The sequence below is a fragment of the Helianthus annuus genome, chromosome 5 (genome assembly GCF_002127325.2).
Source record: "Helianthus annuus cultivar XRQ/B chromosome 5, HanXRQr2.0-SUNRISE, whole genome shotgun sequence".
NCBI lineage: Eukaryota > Viridiplantae > Streptophyta > Magnoliopsida > Asterales > Asteraceae > Helianthus > Helianthus annuus.
This window is the reverse complement of record NC_035437.2, coordinates 41,555,395-41,574,184: the sequence shown is the minus strand read 5'-3', so window position 1 is coordinate 41,574,184 and position 18,790 is coordinate 41,555,395. Positions and strand designations below refer to the sequence as shown.

The 18,790-nt window shown below is 40.2% G+C and overlaps 1 non-coding gene across 1 annotated transcript; it reads left to right on the top strand.

Moving 5' to 3' along the window:
- The first annotated feature begins 684 nt into the window (after window positions 1-684).
- Window positions 685-791, top strand: LOC118492760. The gene has a single exon (XR_004894762.1). It is a non-coding gene; the product is annotated as a small nucleolar RNA R71 (small nucleolar RNA).
- Window positions 792-18,790: the final 17,999 nt, after the last annotated feature.

The window sequence follows — 18,790 nt, the reverse complement described above, 5'->3', positions numbered from 1 at the left end:
TGATTTATTTGTTTTTCTATGTTTTGAATGCTAGCTTGTTGATTCCTAAAATTAGATTCTAATTGTAGAAATCTTTCCGAGTTTTTCTTAGCAGTGTCGGAGACGAGGCGAGATATAGTATCTTCGAGCCTTTCTCGTCCACCTTGTTGTTGAGTGAAATTTTGTGACTCATTTCTTGATTGCTGAAAGTTTGTTCGTTGGGTTTGTTGGTTACTACTATTACCGGTTTCCCTCCAACCAAAGTTTGGGTGGTTTCGCCATCCTTGGTTGTAAGTTCCCGTTGGAGGACCCGACGGCCTAGGTCTATTATCAATGTAGTTTACCATTTCTTGTTGATCGTCCGTTTCTTTCATGCAACTCCAATTTTCATGTGACCCACCACACCCTTCACAAGCCATAACCGAGACTGTTTTTGTCATTTCTAATTTTTTTATTTTTGAAGAAAGGGCCTCGATTTGGGCTTGTAAAGAGGTGCTTTCGTCGACCTTATGGGCGCCCGGGGCGATAGACTTATTTCCCCGGGGAGTGTGCCATTGAAAATTGGTTTGAGCAATTTCCTCAATCTGATTATATATTTCGTGTGGGCGTCGATTACCTAAAAGTCCCCTGGAGCTAGAATCAAGTGTCTGCCTAGTGTGTGGCAACAATCCATTGTAGAAAGTGGATACTTGTTGCCATATTGCGAGGCCGTGATGGGGACACTTGCGTAATAGCTCCTTGAACCTTTCCCATGTTTCATATAAGGATTCCCCGTCCTCTTGTGAGTATGTATTAATTTCAGCCATTAATTTAGCAGTTTTAGAAGGAGGGAAATACTTATATAGAAACTTTTGGGCTAGTTCATCCCAGGTGTTTACCGATCCAGCTGGGAGGGTGTTGAGCCAAGCTTTCGCTCGGTCTTTTAGTGAGAATGGAAACATACGGAGGCGGATGGCGTCGTTTGATGCTCCATTGATCCGAAAGGTATCACATATTTCTAAGAAATTAGTTATATGTAGATGAGGATCCTCGTCCGCAAGCCCGTGGAAGGTTGCGGAGTTTTGAAGCATTTGTATCAAATGCGGTCGAAGTTCGAAGTTATTGGCTTCGACATTCGGAGCATTGATAGCGGCGCCTAGATTACCTACGGTGGGCCGTAGATAATCCATAAGGGTACGTTGGTCCGCCATTGGGGGTGGATCACCCGAAACCTTCTCTTGGTTTTTGGCTTTTAACCTTTTTCTGAGAAAGCGTTCGGGTTCTTCTAGCGGTTCCTTTATGTCTTTATTGGAACTGGAGCTCATACACTACGTGAGGATGGCGTCGGGTTCCAAGTCCTGCAATAAAAACAGAAAAGAACGTTGGTCAGAAGGTTCACCACGGCCCCGTGTTGAGCGAACACGGCCCCGTGGTCGGAATTACAGCGATTGTTTTTCAGATCCCAGTTACTGGAAGTTGGACACGGCCCCGTGTTGCACCGGCACGGCCCCGTGGTCAGCCTTCTGTAACTTGAAAAACAAAAACTGCCAGTAACGTTGCTGAGCACGGCCCGTGTCCGACCAGGCACGGCCCCGTGCTGAGCTCTGCAGAAGCTGAAAAATCTAAGAAAAATCCTAAAAAATTAAAGAAAAATAAAAAATATGATTAGGCCGTTGATTCCTAACTTTCTTAAAATCCTTGTGTCCCTGGCAACGGCGCCAAAAACTTGATGCGTGTCAGTGTGTATATGTTTTTAATATATAATTAAGCCCTTTTTACACTTTTAGCCAAGTTTTAAATTTATAAAACACGATATTCACTAACACTAAACACACATATGGGCAAGTGCACCCATCGTGGACGTAGTATAGTGTTGGTAAGATACCGAGGTCGTCCAAGGACACAAGAGCTTTTAATACCGGTTTATCCTCAACGTCTAATCAAATCAAAAAGGTTAGAAAAATGTTTTAAACTAAGAAAATAAAAACTAACTAAATGCTGAAAATAAAAATAAAATAAAAACAGATAGACAAGATGAATCACTTGGATCCGACACGTGTATTAGTATAGCCTTTGATTATTTTCGCACTTTTGCACTTGTTTAAGAGATTATCTTAGTTATTGTAGTAGGCCCCTCTTTTGAAGGCGACGTTACCCTCAACCCAGTAGTTTGAGTCAGCAAGGATACAATCCTAAAGGGTCGGATTATTGAAAGATAATGAATTAAGTTATTAATGCAAATTATGGTAGGCCCCGCTTTTGGCGGTGACGTTACCCTCGGCTAAGTAGTCTGAGTCAGCAGGGATACAGTCCTAAATAGCCGGGTTATAGTATTAATAGTAGTTAGCTTATGAGGGGGTCAAAGAGTTTGGATCCCCGCCATCCAATACCTATGGGCATTGAAGGAGATCCTACTAAATTTGACCCAGGTCCCAAGCAGGACCTCTAAACGCTGAACAAGGGCAAGACCCTTACCAAACCGTTCCCTTAACCCCCGACCAGGTAGCCAACATACCTCCATATAGACCGTGGAGATATGAATGGTGAAAATCTTTTATTTTATATAGACAGTAAAATAATGCCAAGACACCACGGACAAACGATAAGGAAAGATCACCTTCAACATAAGTAACTAGTTATTAAAGTCATTAATACAAAACCAAATAAAAAGTGCAAAAGATTAAAAATAAAAAGTATTATACTAAACACTTGTCTTCACCAAGTGATGTAAGAGACTTAGGCAAACATGGCCTTGATTGTCAAGAACTCTTACGATCAATCTTGGATCCCAAGACGACTCACACACTCTACGATGGACAATGGATGATGGTGGTGGATGATGGTGTTATGGTGGTGGTGGGTGGTGGATGAGGTGTGAGAGAGGTGGTGTGCCAAGGGATGAGAGAGAATGAAGCCAAGCTCCTCTATTTATAGGCTGAACAGAAGGCTGGACACGGCCCCGTGTCCGCTGGACACGGCCCCGTGCCCGCCTGACACTCTCTCTCCTCATTAATTGTAATTGCGAATTACAATTAATGCGCCTGCTGTACTTTCACCACGCCCCCGTGCTCGCTGGACACGGCCCCGTGGTGGGCAATGGAAGCTTCTACTGGTTTGTCTTTTCTGCTGCTTCCTGGGCACGCCCCCGTGTTCGCTGGACACGGGGCGTGTTCAGACTCTGTTTCTTCTTCTTTGCCTTGGGAGGTGCCGTTGAGGGTCCGGGCAGTCCACTTTTGTTCCTTTTCTTGTATTTATGGTAGAATTAGTAGTCTTTTTGCTTCTTTTGTGATTTTGAGCTCATTTCATCCTGAAAATACAAAAGGAAGACAAAAACACTATTTTTCCAACATTAGTACTTAAAAAGGGTTAGTTTTATGCCTTAATTGATGTGTTTTATATGTTGCATTTTACACACATCAAGAACCATACATTGATCGAAACTGCTAGGACGATGTTGGTAGAGTCACAATTACCAATTCCCTTCTGGACAGAAGCTGTGTCCTTTGCTTGTTATACATTGAACCTAGTCCTTACAGGCAAAAGACACAACAAGACCTGCTTCGAGCTTCTTCACAAACGGAAACCAGATTTTTCATATCTTGAACCGTTTGGAGCTCCTTGCACAATGATCGATCCTAATGGAAAGTTTGGGGCAAAGGCAATTGAAGGTTACTTTCTTGGTTATGCCAACCCTAACTTAAGAGTCTGGAACCTAGAGACTAAAAGGGTCGAGGAATGGTCTGAGGTCAGGGTACAACGGCACACATTACCAGTCAAATGTCCAGGTCAACCATGGAAGTTTTAGTACGATGACTTTTTCAATTCGATCAATATTCAAGAAGTCGAAGAAAGTGCTGAGGCAAAGATGTTTTTCGAGAGTGACAACGCAACAGATTCACCGTTGGTTCGTCCAATTATTGTCAACAATCAAGAACCAACTTCAGTGAACAATAATGCTCTCGACAATGAGGATTTTCACGATGCTAATGAACTGAATGAATCTTCAGAGGATGATGAATTTCTCGATGCAGACCAAGAAGCTGTTCATGGTACTTCAGAGGCTACACCTCCAATGGACGCCCCTAAAACAACCGAAGCTGCTGCATCATCCTCTTCGCCAGTTCAGGGTATTGAATTGGTTGTTGATCTCAATCTCAACAATCTGGGTACAAACATTCCAGTTCCTGAAAATCCTGAAACAAGAATTCACAATACCCATCCTCAACAAAATATCATCGGTAATGTACAAAGTGGCGTTCAAATGAGAAACATGTTGCGAAATGACAACAATGCAGGCTTGTATGCGGCGATTAGAGAATCTGGTCAACAAAACGATTGGTCCTTCACGTGTTATGTATCACAAGAAGAACCAAAATCCTGGAAAGAAGCTTTGAAAGATAATTCTTGGGTTGAAGCAATGCAGGAAGAACTGCAACAATTCCAGAAGCTAGGTGTCTGGAAACTCATTGAGAAACCTGAGGACAACAAGAAGATTGGTACCCGTTGGGTTTTCAAATGCAAAAAGGATGACCGTGGAGTAGTTATTTGAAACAAAGCAAGATTAGTCGTTCAAGCTTTTCGTCAGATTGAAGGGATCGACTACAACGAAGTCTATGCACCAGTTGCACGTCTAGAAGCTATTCGGAATTTTCTAGCCTATGCTTCCTTCAAAGGATTCAAGGTCAACCAAATGGATGTGAAAAGTGCATTCTTACATGGTGTGGTTGAAGAAGAGGTGTATGTCGAACAGCCTCCAGGTTTTGAAGATCCTATTCATCCTGATCGGGTTTGGTTGCTGAACAAAGCTCTCTATGGTCTACATCAAGCACCTCGAGCTTGGTATGCAACCTTATCTAATTATCTACTGGAGAATGGATTTCGCAGAGGTCTTATCGATTGTACTCTTTTCATCAAAGAACAGGATGGAGATCTTCTACTGGTACAGGTATATGTAGATGATATTATTTTTGGTTCTAGTAACGATGTTTTGTGTAGGAATTTCGAGCGTGTTATGAAGGAGAAATTTGAAATGAGCGCTATGGGGGAGATGACTTTCTTTCTGGGCTTGCAAGTGCAACAAACGAAGTATGGGATATTCATCCATCAGACTAAGTATGTCAATGACATCTTGAGCCGATTCCAGATGTCCGACACATCGCCCACCCCACTTCAGCAAAATCATGGAATTCATCCTGACTTGAAGGGTGAAGTTGTTAGCTCTTCATACTATCGCGCTATGATCGGATCTCTTATGTACCTCACAGTATCAAGACCAGATATAATGTTTCCAACGTGCCTGTGTGCCAGTTATCAAGTGAACCCGAAGGCCTCACATCTTGCATCTGTAAAAAGGATTTTTCGTTATCTGAAAGGTTGTCTTGACACCGGTCTATGGTACCCTAGGGATAATAACTTTGACTTGATCGCTTTCAGTGATTCTGATTTTGGCGGATGCAAAATCGACGGCAAATCCACAACGGCTGGATGTCAGTTTTTAGGAAATCGCCTAGTCACATGGCAGTGCAAGAAGCAGACTTGTGTCGCTACATCAACATGCGAAGCTGAATACAATGCTGCCTCAAGTTGTTGCTCCCAAGTCCTGTGGATCCAACAACAAATGCGCGACTATAGTTTTGAATTCTTAACTACTCCTATTTTCGTTGATAATTCTGCTGCCTTACAGATCACTAGAAATCCTGTGCAGCATTCAAAGACCAAACACATCGAAATTAAGTATCACTTCATACGTGATTGCTTTGATAAAAGACTAATCGATGTTGTTAAGGTCCACACCGATGACCAACGTGCCGACCTTTTTACCAAAGCATTTGATAAATCAAGATTTGACTTTTTATTACTGGTAAACGACATTAAGGTCAAGCAAGAGTAAAACCGACATCGGAAAATCGTTTTTGTAAATATCTTTGTGTTTTTAATTTATCATAGTTTTTACATTTTAGGGGGAGTAAATCCAAATTTGAAAATCCAAAAACATCGAAAAATTTCAAAAACACAAAAACTATAGAAAAACAAAAATGAGTTTCCTGGCGAGAAAAAGAGAAAATGATAGTACATCAGTAGTCTGTCCAAACCTCTTTGAACCTTAAAATGAAAAATGATAAGCAGCTCTATAGATGTATCGGTAGGCTCATAGTCATTTTAAAGTGTGCAGGGTGATATAAACTTAAATCGACTGAAGACCAGGTGGGAACCGCTCATTGGCATATGGTCTTAGTACCGAAATTTCGTTTGATAGATTGTCGAGGTTCTGAGATATGTGGTCTTTATGTTGTTTATCATCTGGGTATCATGGTTGTTTCTTTTACCGAAAACAACGGAGACGAAGTCTAGATCTTCCATGATACCATACATACGTGTACATACTGCATACGACCTCAATAAGTGATAAACAATCACATGTCCACAAAATAAGTGATAATATATCACAGTTATCCGGGAGTCAAGTTCGTCTCTTTGCTGTACGTTAGTACTGACCTGTTCACGGACTTGCTCTCGTGCCCTCATGCATATGAAAACCAAGTTCCTCATCAATAAGTTCTTTCACATAGGGCTTGTTTTCAAATCAAAATAAGTGAGTATCTCACATTTTCATATACGTCAAAACAGATGATAAATAGTATACTCACCAATAAGATGAACCCTCGTGCAGACCTTGATACGGGAATGTGTCGTGTGTGGATGAACACCGGTCAGTAAGTATAAATCATATCTTAACGTATCCCCTCGCCATGATTACATCTGATAAGTTGAGCTTATGTGGACAACAATACCGATAATCGTTATAGGATGCTTATCTAAATGTTAACTAACTGAACAACAAGAGCTTTTTGGCGTGACCGTACACTGATATGATTCTCTTACCCTCGAAACTCGCAAAAAGAATGTATGTAAATATTTATTTAATGCTTTCAGTTTCTGCCTCTCTGTATATATTTATTTACTGCTTTCTGTCTTTACATTTGAAATATTCAAAATTCCAAAAAGATTTTAGGTGTGTTTTAATATAAATTTTATAAAACCCCAAAAATATTTTATTTCTATCTTATTTTTGATTAACCGATGTTGGAACTCGAGTCTTCGTTACCTGAAACCTGAACGAAAACCAAAACGACTGACTCTTCATAAACGGTCGAAATTTGCAAGTTTTGAAAGTTAAAAAAAAAACCAAAATTGAACAATTTTTTAAACTTTCAAACTGTCGGACGGTAGTTGATTGAAAACATGGTCACATGTGTGTCGTTTGTTTATGTTAACTATATTCCAAGTGTTTGTTCTCATTATGCGTTTAGCTTTCTTGCATGTGCAGATGTTACAATCGAACCAGCTAAAGGCAAAGAGAACGTTTTCGATAACAAGCTCTGGAATGAAGACACGACATGGAGGCACTCAAAAGATAAGGATGATCGAGTTTCCGCTGACCACTCATCAACACCTCAAGGATCTAAGTGCTGAAAATGGAGTTTATTTTAAGGGGGAGTTTGTTAACACACTTCCTAAATGAAAAGGGGAGTTTGTTGATACACTTCTACTTACGACACGTGAAGGCTTTGAAGATCCTCCGATATGGAAGACGTGGAAGATGAACCTTATGAGTAGCGTCCAAGGGGGAGTTTGTTGATACACTTTATGTGGACGCAACTCGGTTCGGTTCGAGTCGGTTAGGTTCGGCTCAAGCCCGATGTCACGACATTCCTCCGTTGTGCGCCCCAGAGTTCGACACGCGAAGCACAGAGAGCCGCGAACCATTTCCCGACGCCACATCACCATGACATCACCATGATGATGTTATGAGATAACATATATATGCAAGGATTACAGGTCAACGTGAATTATATGGTCATGTATTACAAAGAATTTGACATCAAGTACTAATCAGTAGACCATTCACAAAGAACCATACATTTGCATATATGACGAAACTCCTGCTTCTGATGATGACGAAACTCCTGCTGTTGATGATGACCAAACTTCTGCTTCCCATGCTGTGACGAAACTCCTGCTATACCTGCTGTTGACGAAACTCTATTGAAGAAACATATGTTTCGTCGACTTGGGAGTGTGACAAAACATATTTTGTTTCGCCACATTGGTGTTTCGTCGAGGGATTTCGTCGGCTGAAGTTGTTTCGTCGACTGTTTCCTCTATATAAGCAGCACTGAAGACAGAAAGTAGAGAGGGTAGAACACAGACAACCGAGAGAACTGTGAGAGAGCTTAGTGTGTGTGAAACTTATATTGTTATCTTGTAAACTGAACTCGTCTCATATATACAATCGTATGTAGTAAACGTTGAATCATTGTCTCGTGTTTATCTCGATATTGGTTTGCTTTCCCGGTTGGATTCCGCACAACAGGGTCTGTTCGTATACAAGGATTAGGTGACTAGATCATCCACTTTTTGGAACTACAATGTTTTTTAGGCTTTTTTAGTTAGTTTTCTAGTTTTCTCATTTATATTTATTTTTCTCATGATCCTCTCCATATATATACACACACACACACACACAATGGGATTAAAACCCTTGTATTACACAGATTGAATAAGTAAAACTTGATTTTATTTTTGTAATTTTGAATATGTGGGATCATATCATATTATCATTATTTTCTCAAATTATAAGCTTATACATAAATTATGATAGACTTTAAGGTTGATGGAGTCTGTCTTATTAATTTAATATTTTTTCTTCTATATATAAAATGGCAGTTTAGTTTTATATCCCAACACAAATACCATCATTATGAGATACTTTTAACAATGCTGAGTCTCATCAAAATTGCAATAACTCTCGTTTCAACATCTTGTAAAAGTTACACCATTTCTTGTCTACACCTTGTGATTTTATAACAAAAAATTGACTACATCGTTACTCACAATCATTTAACTAAGATTATATATTTGCATTAGACTATGTAATGGTCAAACTTTGCACTTTAAATGGTGGACTTTTTCCTAAAATTCTCAGCAGCGCATTACAAATAAATGTCTTGCATAAGAATGTAAAAGTTAATTTAATAAATAAAAGAGTAAACTGTCATTTTGGTCACTAAGGTTTGGTCACTTTTGCTATTTTAGTCCAAATTTGAAACCTTTTGTTTCTGGGTCCCTGTGGTTTCACTTTTATTGTCATTTTGGTCCAAAAATAAATCAGGTCATATTTGTCAAATTAAATGCTGCTATTTTGTCCTTTTTCTCAGGGGTAAAATGGTCATTTTAAGCATTAATATATATAAATAAAATAAAAATATGCACAAAAGTCAGCACTATTTCTCTCTCTAAACACCCCTCTCTTTATTCTCTCTCTCTAATATCATTGTCGCCATCTAATTCATCTCCTTAACCAGCACAAATCTTCATCCTCTTACCTTTCTCCTCCACTTCCGGCCACCGCACATGCCGCAGTTACATCTCCTCTGCCATCACCGTCCTCCTCCTCGCTGCCGCCATCTACTTCCTCTGTTTAGGTTTTGTTTCATCTAGGGTTTCTGCAAGGACTGCAAAAATCTCCCTAAACGACTCAAGTGAAAACCCGGACCCCTAAAACCCGAACATGCATGAAAAACCAAGAAAACATGAAATTTGGTCTGCTCGCGGGCCGCGAAAACTATAAGCAGCTCTTACGCGGGCCGCGTCAACTTGAATTTTGACCGGATAAGCATCCGGGCCACGTGTTGTCCACCTGGCACACTTACTCGTGATAGACACAGCCTACACGTAGACTAGGGCCACTCGCGGGCCGCGTAAGTTTAAGAGTGGGGTTACGCGAGCCGCGTAAAACCCGTTTTCTCGCTATAAATAGCCCATGCATGGGGCTTTCGTCTGTGCTCGCAAAAACTCTCAAAATCACTCATATTATGCTCGAATTTCACTTTCAAAATAGCAAAACGCTGCTACGATCAAGGGTAATAACTCGATCGCTGCTACGATTCAATGTCCAATCGATTGAAACTATCCGATGGATGTTTAAGTGCTGCTCACATTAGGGATATTCTTTGTCATTTGTCATGAATTCGATGGACATTTAAGTATTGCACTTTGTCATTCGTTGTGAGGGTTTCAATCTCATGAGTTATCGTAAATGTTGTATTAGTTATTGACCTAGTTCATGTGCATTGTTGTTTAAATTAAGTTATCAAGCTTATCAGTAGGCTAAACTCTGCACGTTTCAACTTGCAATGTGAGTCATTCTCTTTTTATTAAAATTGTTTTACAATACCTCAAATTATTTTCAAAGTCATAATTACAGGGATTAAGTCGTGGTTATCTTGAATCACTGGCTAGTGGGGTATTGTGCACATTACTAATCTCTCACGGTTAGGTTCATCAACCTAACAGTGATAATCATCACTACTTGGGTGAAAGGACCCAATAGTGGTATGACCATCGTCACCAGGGTGTGACACGGCGCCAGATAAAAATAAGATAAAAGCCATTGTAATCGCTCTTATACTGTAATTAATAGCTATGTGTCGTTTTATCAAATTTGAGTGACCCACCAGTATTTCCCCGCTGACAAAAATGTTTTTAAAACATGTTTCAGGTGACCTCCTGTGAATCAAGGAAAAGTGCTACGGAGCACTAATCTAGCTTGAAGTGGTGGCTCAGTTAAATAAATAAACATGTTTTGTAAAGCAGGGAATTTCCTCGTGAAATTCCTCTATTGTAAATTACGGGGTTCGTCTCAAATTATGAAATAAAATAATCGGGCATTTTCAAGTTTAAAGATTCTATTAAAACTTCCGCTGTCAAATCCGATAATAAATACCACGGGTTTCTGTCCCGCGGCTTCTGGACCGGGTAAAACCGGGACGCGGGCCGTGACAGAAAAAGGTGGTATCAGAGCCACTGATTTAAGCCACTTAAGTATTTAAAAAATACTTAATTTTTCTGATTGCTATTCCATGATTCCGTGAAATTTTAGTTTACAAAATTTTAACTTAGAAATTTGTGTGTTTCTTCATGTGTGCTGATGTGTGTAAAATGCAACATATAAATTACATCAAATAAGGTATAAAACTAACCCTTTTTAAGTACTAATGTTGGAAAAAGAGTGTTTTTGTCTTCCTTTTGTATTTTCAGGATGAAATGAGCTCAAATTCACAAAGGAAGCAAAAAGACAGCTAATTCTAACATAAATACAAGAAAAGGAATAAAAGTAGACTGCCCGAACCCTCAACGGCATCCTCACAAGCGAAGAAGAGAAAACAGAAGCCTGAACACGCCCCATGCTCAGCCAGCACGGGGCCGTGCCCAAGAAGCAGCAGAAAAGACAAACCTGTAGAAGCTTCTATTGCCCACCACGGGGCCGTGTCCAGTGAGCACGGGGGCGTGGCGAAAGTACAGCAGGCGCATTAATTGTAATTGCGAATTACAATTAATGAACAGAGAGAGTGTCAGACGGGCACGGGGGCGTGTCCAGCGGACACGGGGCCGTGCCCAGCCTTCTGTTCAGCCTATAAATAGGAGTGCTTGGTTTCATTCCAACTCATCCCTTGGCACACCACCTCTCTCACACTTCATCCACCACCCACCACCACCATAACACCATCATCCACCACCATCATCCATTGTCCATCGTAGAGTGTGTGAGTCGTCTCGGGATCCAAGATTGATAGTAAGAGTTCTTGACAATCAAGGCCATGTTTGCCTAAGTCTCTTACATCACTTGGTGAAGACAAGTGTTTAGTATAATACTTTTTATTTTTAATCTTTTGCACTTTTTATTTGGTTTTGTATTAATGACTTTAATAACTAGTTGCTTATGTTGAAGGTGATCTTTCCTTATCGTTTGTCCGTGGTGTCTTGGCATTATTTTACTGTCTATATAAAATAAAAGATTTTCACCATTCATATCTCCACGGTCTATATGGAGGTATGTTGGCTACCTGGTCGGGGGTTAAGGGAACGGTTTGGTAAGGGTCTTGCCCTTGTTCAGCGTTTAGAGGTCCTGCAAGGGACCTGGGTCAAATTTAGTAGGATCTCCTTCAATGCCCATAGGTATTGGATGGCAGGGATCCAAACTCTTTGACCCCCTCGTAAGTTAACTACTATTAATACTATAACCCGGCTATTTAGGACTGTATCTCTGCTGACTCAGACTACTTAGCCGAGGGTAACGTCACCGCCAAAAGCGGGGCCTACCACAATTTGCATTAATAACTTAATTCATTATCTTCCAATAATTCAACCCTTTAGGATTGTATCGTTGCTGACTCAAACTACTGGGTTAAGGGTAACGTCGCCTTCAAAAGATGGGCCTACTACAATAACTAAGATAATCTCTTAAACAAGTGCAAAAGTGCGAAAATAATCAAAGGTTATACTAATACACGAGTCGGATCCAAGTGATTCATCTTGTCTATCTGTTTTTATTTTATTTTTATTTTTCAGCATTTAGTTAGTTTTTATTTTCTTAGTTTAAAAACATTTTTCTAACTTTTTGATTTGATTAGACGTTGAGGATAAACCGGTACTAAAAGCTCTTGTGTCCTTGGACGACCTCGGTATCTTACCAACACTATACTACGTCCACGATGGGTGCACTTGCCCATATGTGTGTTTAGTGTTAGTGAATATCGTGTTTTATAAATTTAAAACTTGGCTAAAGGTGTAAAAAGGGCTTAATTATATATCTAAATTATATACACACCGACACACATCAAGTTTTTGGCGCCGTTGCCGGGGACACAAGGATTTTAAGAAAGCTTAAAATCGACGGCCTAATCAGTTTTTCAAAACCTTTTTAAAATACGCGCACATTTTTCTGCATTTTAGTTTAGTTTGCATTTACAGTAGCCTGAACACGGGGCCGTGCTCGCTGAACACGCCCCCGTGCTGCATATTTTTAGTTAGATACCCAGATACAGAGTCTGAACACGGGGCCGTGTCCACTGAACACGCCCCCGTGTCCAACGTGACCAGTAACTTTAATTAAAACGCCCAGATACAGACCCTGAACACGGGGCCATGTTCACCCAACACGGGGCCGTGTCCAGCTTCTGTTTCCATCTTTGTTTTTGTTTTCTGGTCCCGAGACTCAGTTGTGGTCTGTTGAGTGATTCTTATGGATCAATACTCAGGAGGTTACAACTACACCTATGATGAGGATGATTATAGGGGTAATTATTGCACTAATTGTCGTAACACACGCTCGGTTCAATATAATAACTCATATCAACCATCCAATTCATACAACCATTATGAGGAGCCCAGGTACGAGCCATCAACTTCATACACACCCTATGAAGACCAAAGGTATGAACCTCCTCCCTCATACTCATATTTTGATGAACCAAGGTATGAACCTTCATACTCATACTTTGAAGACTCAAGATATGAGCCACCACCTTCATACTCTTATTATGAGGAACTATGGCGTCAACAACCCACCTCATATGAGTACTATGAAGAACAAAGTTTCGACCCTTACCCATCATATACTTACAATGAAGAACAATGGTGTGAACTATCTACTTCATATGAGTACTATGAGGAGCCAAGGATCGAACAACCGGATTCAAGCTTTAAGGATCCAAATTTTTTTCTCTCACCGAAGTGACCAATAGGATATTAGAACACATTAAAACTATCGAACGTTACATGAAAGAATCTCGCGCAAGGGAAGAGGAATCCCGCGCAAGAGAAGAATTAAACTGTAATAATAACGTAGAGATAGTTGAAAATGTAAAAATGGAAGAACAAGAAAGTGAAAAACTGACACATGAGTTAAACAACGAAAAAGGTGAGTCCGATAATGTTAAAATTCAAGAAGAGTCTAATTTTGAAGAAATTAATCTCTTGTCACCTACTTTCGAAAATCATTGTTTAGTAACCCCTCATGCCAAGTTTTTAAAAGAGTTAAACACTAGTGCTAAAATCAAAGAAATAGTGAGTGTTAAGTTAACTAATGATCAAACTTCGCTAATAAAAGAAGATCCTTTTGAAATTAACATTACACCGGTTCCATGTTTCTTTCAAAATTCATTTATTAGTAATATCACCATTGATAAAGATCTTTGTGTTAACATAATGCCTAACTACATTTTTGAAAAATTAAGTAGTAGTGACTTTACTCCACTTCAAATACCCATTTTTCTATCCGATCGAAAAGTGATAAAATCAATCGGTGTAGTTGAAGATGTTTTGGTTCAAACAAATCAAATGGTAGTCCCAACCGACTTTGTTATCCTTGATGACGCTCCTCTAGTCTTGGGAAAACCTTTTGTACAAACTCATAAAGCTTTGAAAAACCGGAAATTCAACAATCTACCTCTTCAGTTAGGGGCATTCAAAAGGAGCATAGATCTTGAGCGTTCAATGAAGTATCCTTTTGGCAATAATGACCCCCTAATTGAAGATGAAGCTGAACCACCCGATACAACTAAGGAAGATGACCACTTTGTCGAAGAAGAGATCGCCATAGAACAAACCTTTAAGGTTCTTGATCTAGATGAGCCACAAAATAAGGTGTCTTCTAAAGACCCACCTATTGAGCTCAAAGAACTTCCTAAAGGTTTGGAATATGCTTTTCTAGACAAAGATGGTAGTTTACCTGTAATTATTTCTTCTAAATTAAGTAACATAGAAAAAGAGAAATTAGTTAATCTACTTAAAAAACACAAAAACGCGATCGCTTGGAAGCTTGTAGATATTAAAGGAATAAGTCCTTCCATGTGCACGCACAAAATTTTAATAAATGATGACTACAAAACAGTAATTCAACCACAACGAAGAGTGAATCCTAATGTGCAAGAAGTGGTTAAAAATGAAGTCATCAAGCTACTTGACGCCGGACTAATCTACCTTATCTCCGATAGTCCGTGGGTAAGTCCCGTCCAAGTAGTCCCAAAGAAAGGAGGTATGACGGTAATAACTAATGAGAAAAACGAATTAATACCAACAAGAACCGTCACAGGATGGAGAGTTTGTATAGATTATAGGAGATTAAATGAAGCGACAAGGAAAGACCACTTTCCTTTGCCTTTCATTGATCAAATGTTAGAACGACTATCCGGTCATAAATTTTATTGTTTCTTAGATGGTTTTTCAGGTTACTTTCAAATACCGATAGCACCAGAAGACCAAGAGAAAACAACTTTCACATGCCCCTACGGAACTTTCGCATATCGACGCATGCCATTCGGTCTATGTAATGCACCTGCAACATTCCAACGTTGTATGGTAGCCATTTTCCATGATATGATAGAAAAGACAATGGAAGTCTTCATGGACGACTTTTCCATCTTTGGAGACTCATATGACCAATGCCTCGATAATCTTGAACGAATGCTATCCCGATGTGAGGAAACTAACCTCGCCCTTAACTGGGAAAAATGCCATTTCATGGTAACAGAGGGAATAGTACTCGGTCACAAAATCTCAAGCGAAGGAATGGAAGTTGATCGAGCAAAAATAGAAACTATTTCTCGATTACCTCCACCATCCTCCGTAAGAGCAATCAGAAGTTTCTTAGGGCATGCTGGATTTTATAGAAGGTTTATCAAAGACTTTTCGAAAATTTCAAGACCTCTAACAAAATTACTTGAAAAAGATGCACCTTTCATCTTTGACAAGGAATGCAATCAAGCATTTCTAACCCTCAAAGAAATGCTAGTCAATGCACCTATCATGATAGCGCCCGATTGGAAATTCCCTTTCGAAATCATGTGTGATGCAAGTGACTTTGCCGTTGGAGCAGTCTTGGGACAAAGAAAAGAAAAGCATTTCCACCCAATCTATTATGCTAGTAAAACGCTTAATGATGCACAAGAAAATTATACAACTACAGAAAAAGAATTACTAGCAGTGGTGTTTGCTTTTGATAAATTCAGTTCTTATCTTGTTCTTTCTAAAACTGTAGTCTATACAGACCATGCAGCTATCAGGTACCTCTTCAAGAAACAAGACGCAAAACCCCGTTTGATCAGATGGATTCTACTCCTCCAAGAATTCGACATCGAAATCAAGGACAAAAGAGGAGCAGAAAACACTGCTGCAGATCATCTCTCACGCCTAGAAGACCCAGCTTTGGAAGCGACCAGGGACGAGCAAATCAACGAGAAATTTCCCACAGAATCCTTGGAAATGATGGAGAGTAGACAAGAGCCATGGTATGCCGACTATGCTAATTATCTAGCTAGCGGTATATTCACCAAAGGATGGCCGCATCATCAAAGAAAGAAATTCTTTGCTGATGTAAAGCATTACTTTTAGGAAGACCCTTATCTTTTCAAAATGTGTGCCGACCAGCTCATCCGAAGGTGTGTCCATGGTAATGAAGCACGAAGAATTCTCCGTCATTGTCATGAAGGTCCATACGGAGGACATCATGGTGCCGCGAGTACCGCACGAAAGGTATTTGATTCAGGGTTTTATAGGCCAACCATTTACAAGGATGCACAAAACCTTGTAAAGACATGTGATGCTTGCCAAAGATCAGGTAATATTTCTTCGAAAAACGAAATGCCTCAAAATGGCATTCTCGTTTGTGAAATCTTTGATGTGTGGGGACTCGATTTCATGGGACCTTTCCCACCGTCAAAAGGAAACAAATATATACTTGTGGCAGTCGATTATTTGTCTAAATGGGCGGAGGCCGAAGCTCTTCCAACGAATGATGGAAGAGTAGTGGTAAAATTTCTGAAAAAAATTATTTTCTCGTTTCGGGACACCAAAAGCTTTGATAAGTGATAGAGGTACTCATTTTTGCAATCATCAACTCGAAAAAATATTAACAAGGTATGGGGTCTATCACCGGGTCTCAACAGCGTATCACCCTCAAACAAATGGGCAAGCCGAAGTGACTAATCGAGGTTTAAAACGAATACTTGAAAAAACCGTAGGACTAAATAAAAAGGAATGGGCCGACAAATTAGACGATGCGTTATGGGCCTTTCGAACTGCTTATAAAACCACTATAGGCACGACCCCATATAAGCTCGTCTATGGAAAAAGTTGTCACTTGCCAGTAGAAATAGCTCACAGAGCCTACTGGGCAATAAAAAATGTAAACCTAGACTTAGAAACTGCCGGTAAAAATCGATTTTGTCAAATGAATGAATTAGACGAACTAAGGAATTATGCATATTCTAACTCCGAAATTTATAAGGAAAGAATGAAAAATTTACATGATAAATATATTAAGTCTAATGAATTTCGGGTAGGAGATCAAGTTCTATTGTTTAATTCACGACTTCGATTATTTACTGGTAAACTAAAATCTAGGTGGTCAGGACCTTTTTCCGTCACCCATGTTTTTCCTCACGGTGCAGTAGAAATTAAAGCTCGAAATGGGATACCATTTAAAGTCAATGGCCAACGGCTAAAACTCTACCGAGGATCCATTGAGGATGAGGAAGAGGAAATCTCGCTTCAAACGGTTAACGAATAAACTCAACATCATACCCGACATGTTACGAACAGGCAAGTGTACGTCAAAAACCGGTAAGTCTTCTAACCATTTTCGGAAAAAGGGGCATGCACACGAGCACAAAAAAAAAATTTAAAAACCTTGCTCGGCACGAGACCGTGTCCGCTGGACACGGGGCCGTGTCGAGGCGACTGTCGGGATAAAACCCTCTTTTCACAACAGTTACCTCATTCCACACGCCCCGTTTTGCCGAAAACGCTCTGGTTCCAGGCGATTTTCCGCAGATTTCCGACGTCACTACCACGTTTAACAACATCAAGGTATGATTCTATCATCTTTAGTAGTTAGATTAGTTACTTGCATGTAGTTAAAACATCAAAAATTGGGGAAAAATCTAGGGTTCTTCGTGTTCATCCGGATCGAACTTCAAATTTTTGATGCAATCTGTTAGTAGTAGTTTAGATTAGTGTAGTAGAAAGTAAATAAACATGTATTGTTGATAGATTCGTTCGATTTCCTACTAAAACCCCAAACCCTTGTTTTTGCACCGAAAAAGACAAAATTGGAAGGGTAAACGGTTTGTTTTGGGAAAAACGACACTTAGGGTTTCATTTTCGGGGGAAACCGCAGCTATTTGGCTAAAAATTTTCAGTTTTTCAGAACCGGGACGAAAAATGAAGTTTTTAGGTTACAGACGCCTGGACACGGGGCCGTGTCCGCTGAACACGGGGCCGTGTCAAGCCCACTGTTTGCAGTTTCTTTAAAAATTTCTTTGTTTCGTACTAACTTTTGGTGTATTCTTTCAGATGTCAAAGTTCACAAGGTTCAATGCAAGCGAACTCGATGCTAGGGCACGATATGAGATACTCCAAACAAGACCCGAGGAGTACCCTAGGCGAGCATGTACGGACTTGTTAACCATGGTGAACCAACTAGACCGATTCAACAACATCGTGATAGGGCCACTAGCAGTTGCATTGAACACTCGGCTTCGGTCGGTGCATCAATGCATAATGGAGTTTTACAGTACTTTCGCTTTCAATTCGAGGTGTGACCCGTTTGACAATGAAGGGGTCGCATTTCGGTGTGGCGGGACAAAGTACTCAATCTCCATGGCACAGTTTGGATCTATAATAGGACTATACGGTGAAGAGGAATCGGGAAATGAGGAAAACACTGGGGGATTACGAGACTTGGACGAGACCGAACGTCAAGCCGCATGGGCTCAAATTGGTGAAGGAATCTACAACCCTAGCAGCACTAAGGTTACCAAACTAAGGGACCCGCTATACCGCTATATTCACAGGCTCCTCACCTACTCGCTGAACCAGCGTCACGACAGTAGTGGCGTTGTGGGGTTGAAAGATTTGGTTGTCCTTCACTGCATCCACAACCGGAAGCCTCTCGATGTTCCATATCTCCTGTTGCGAAACATGCATCTCA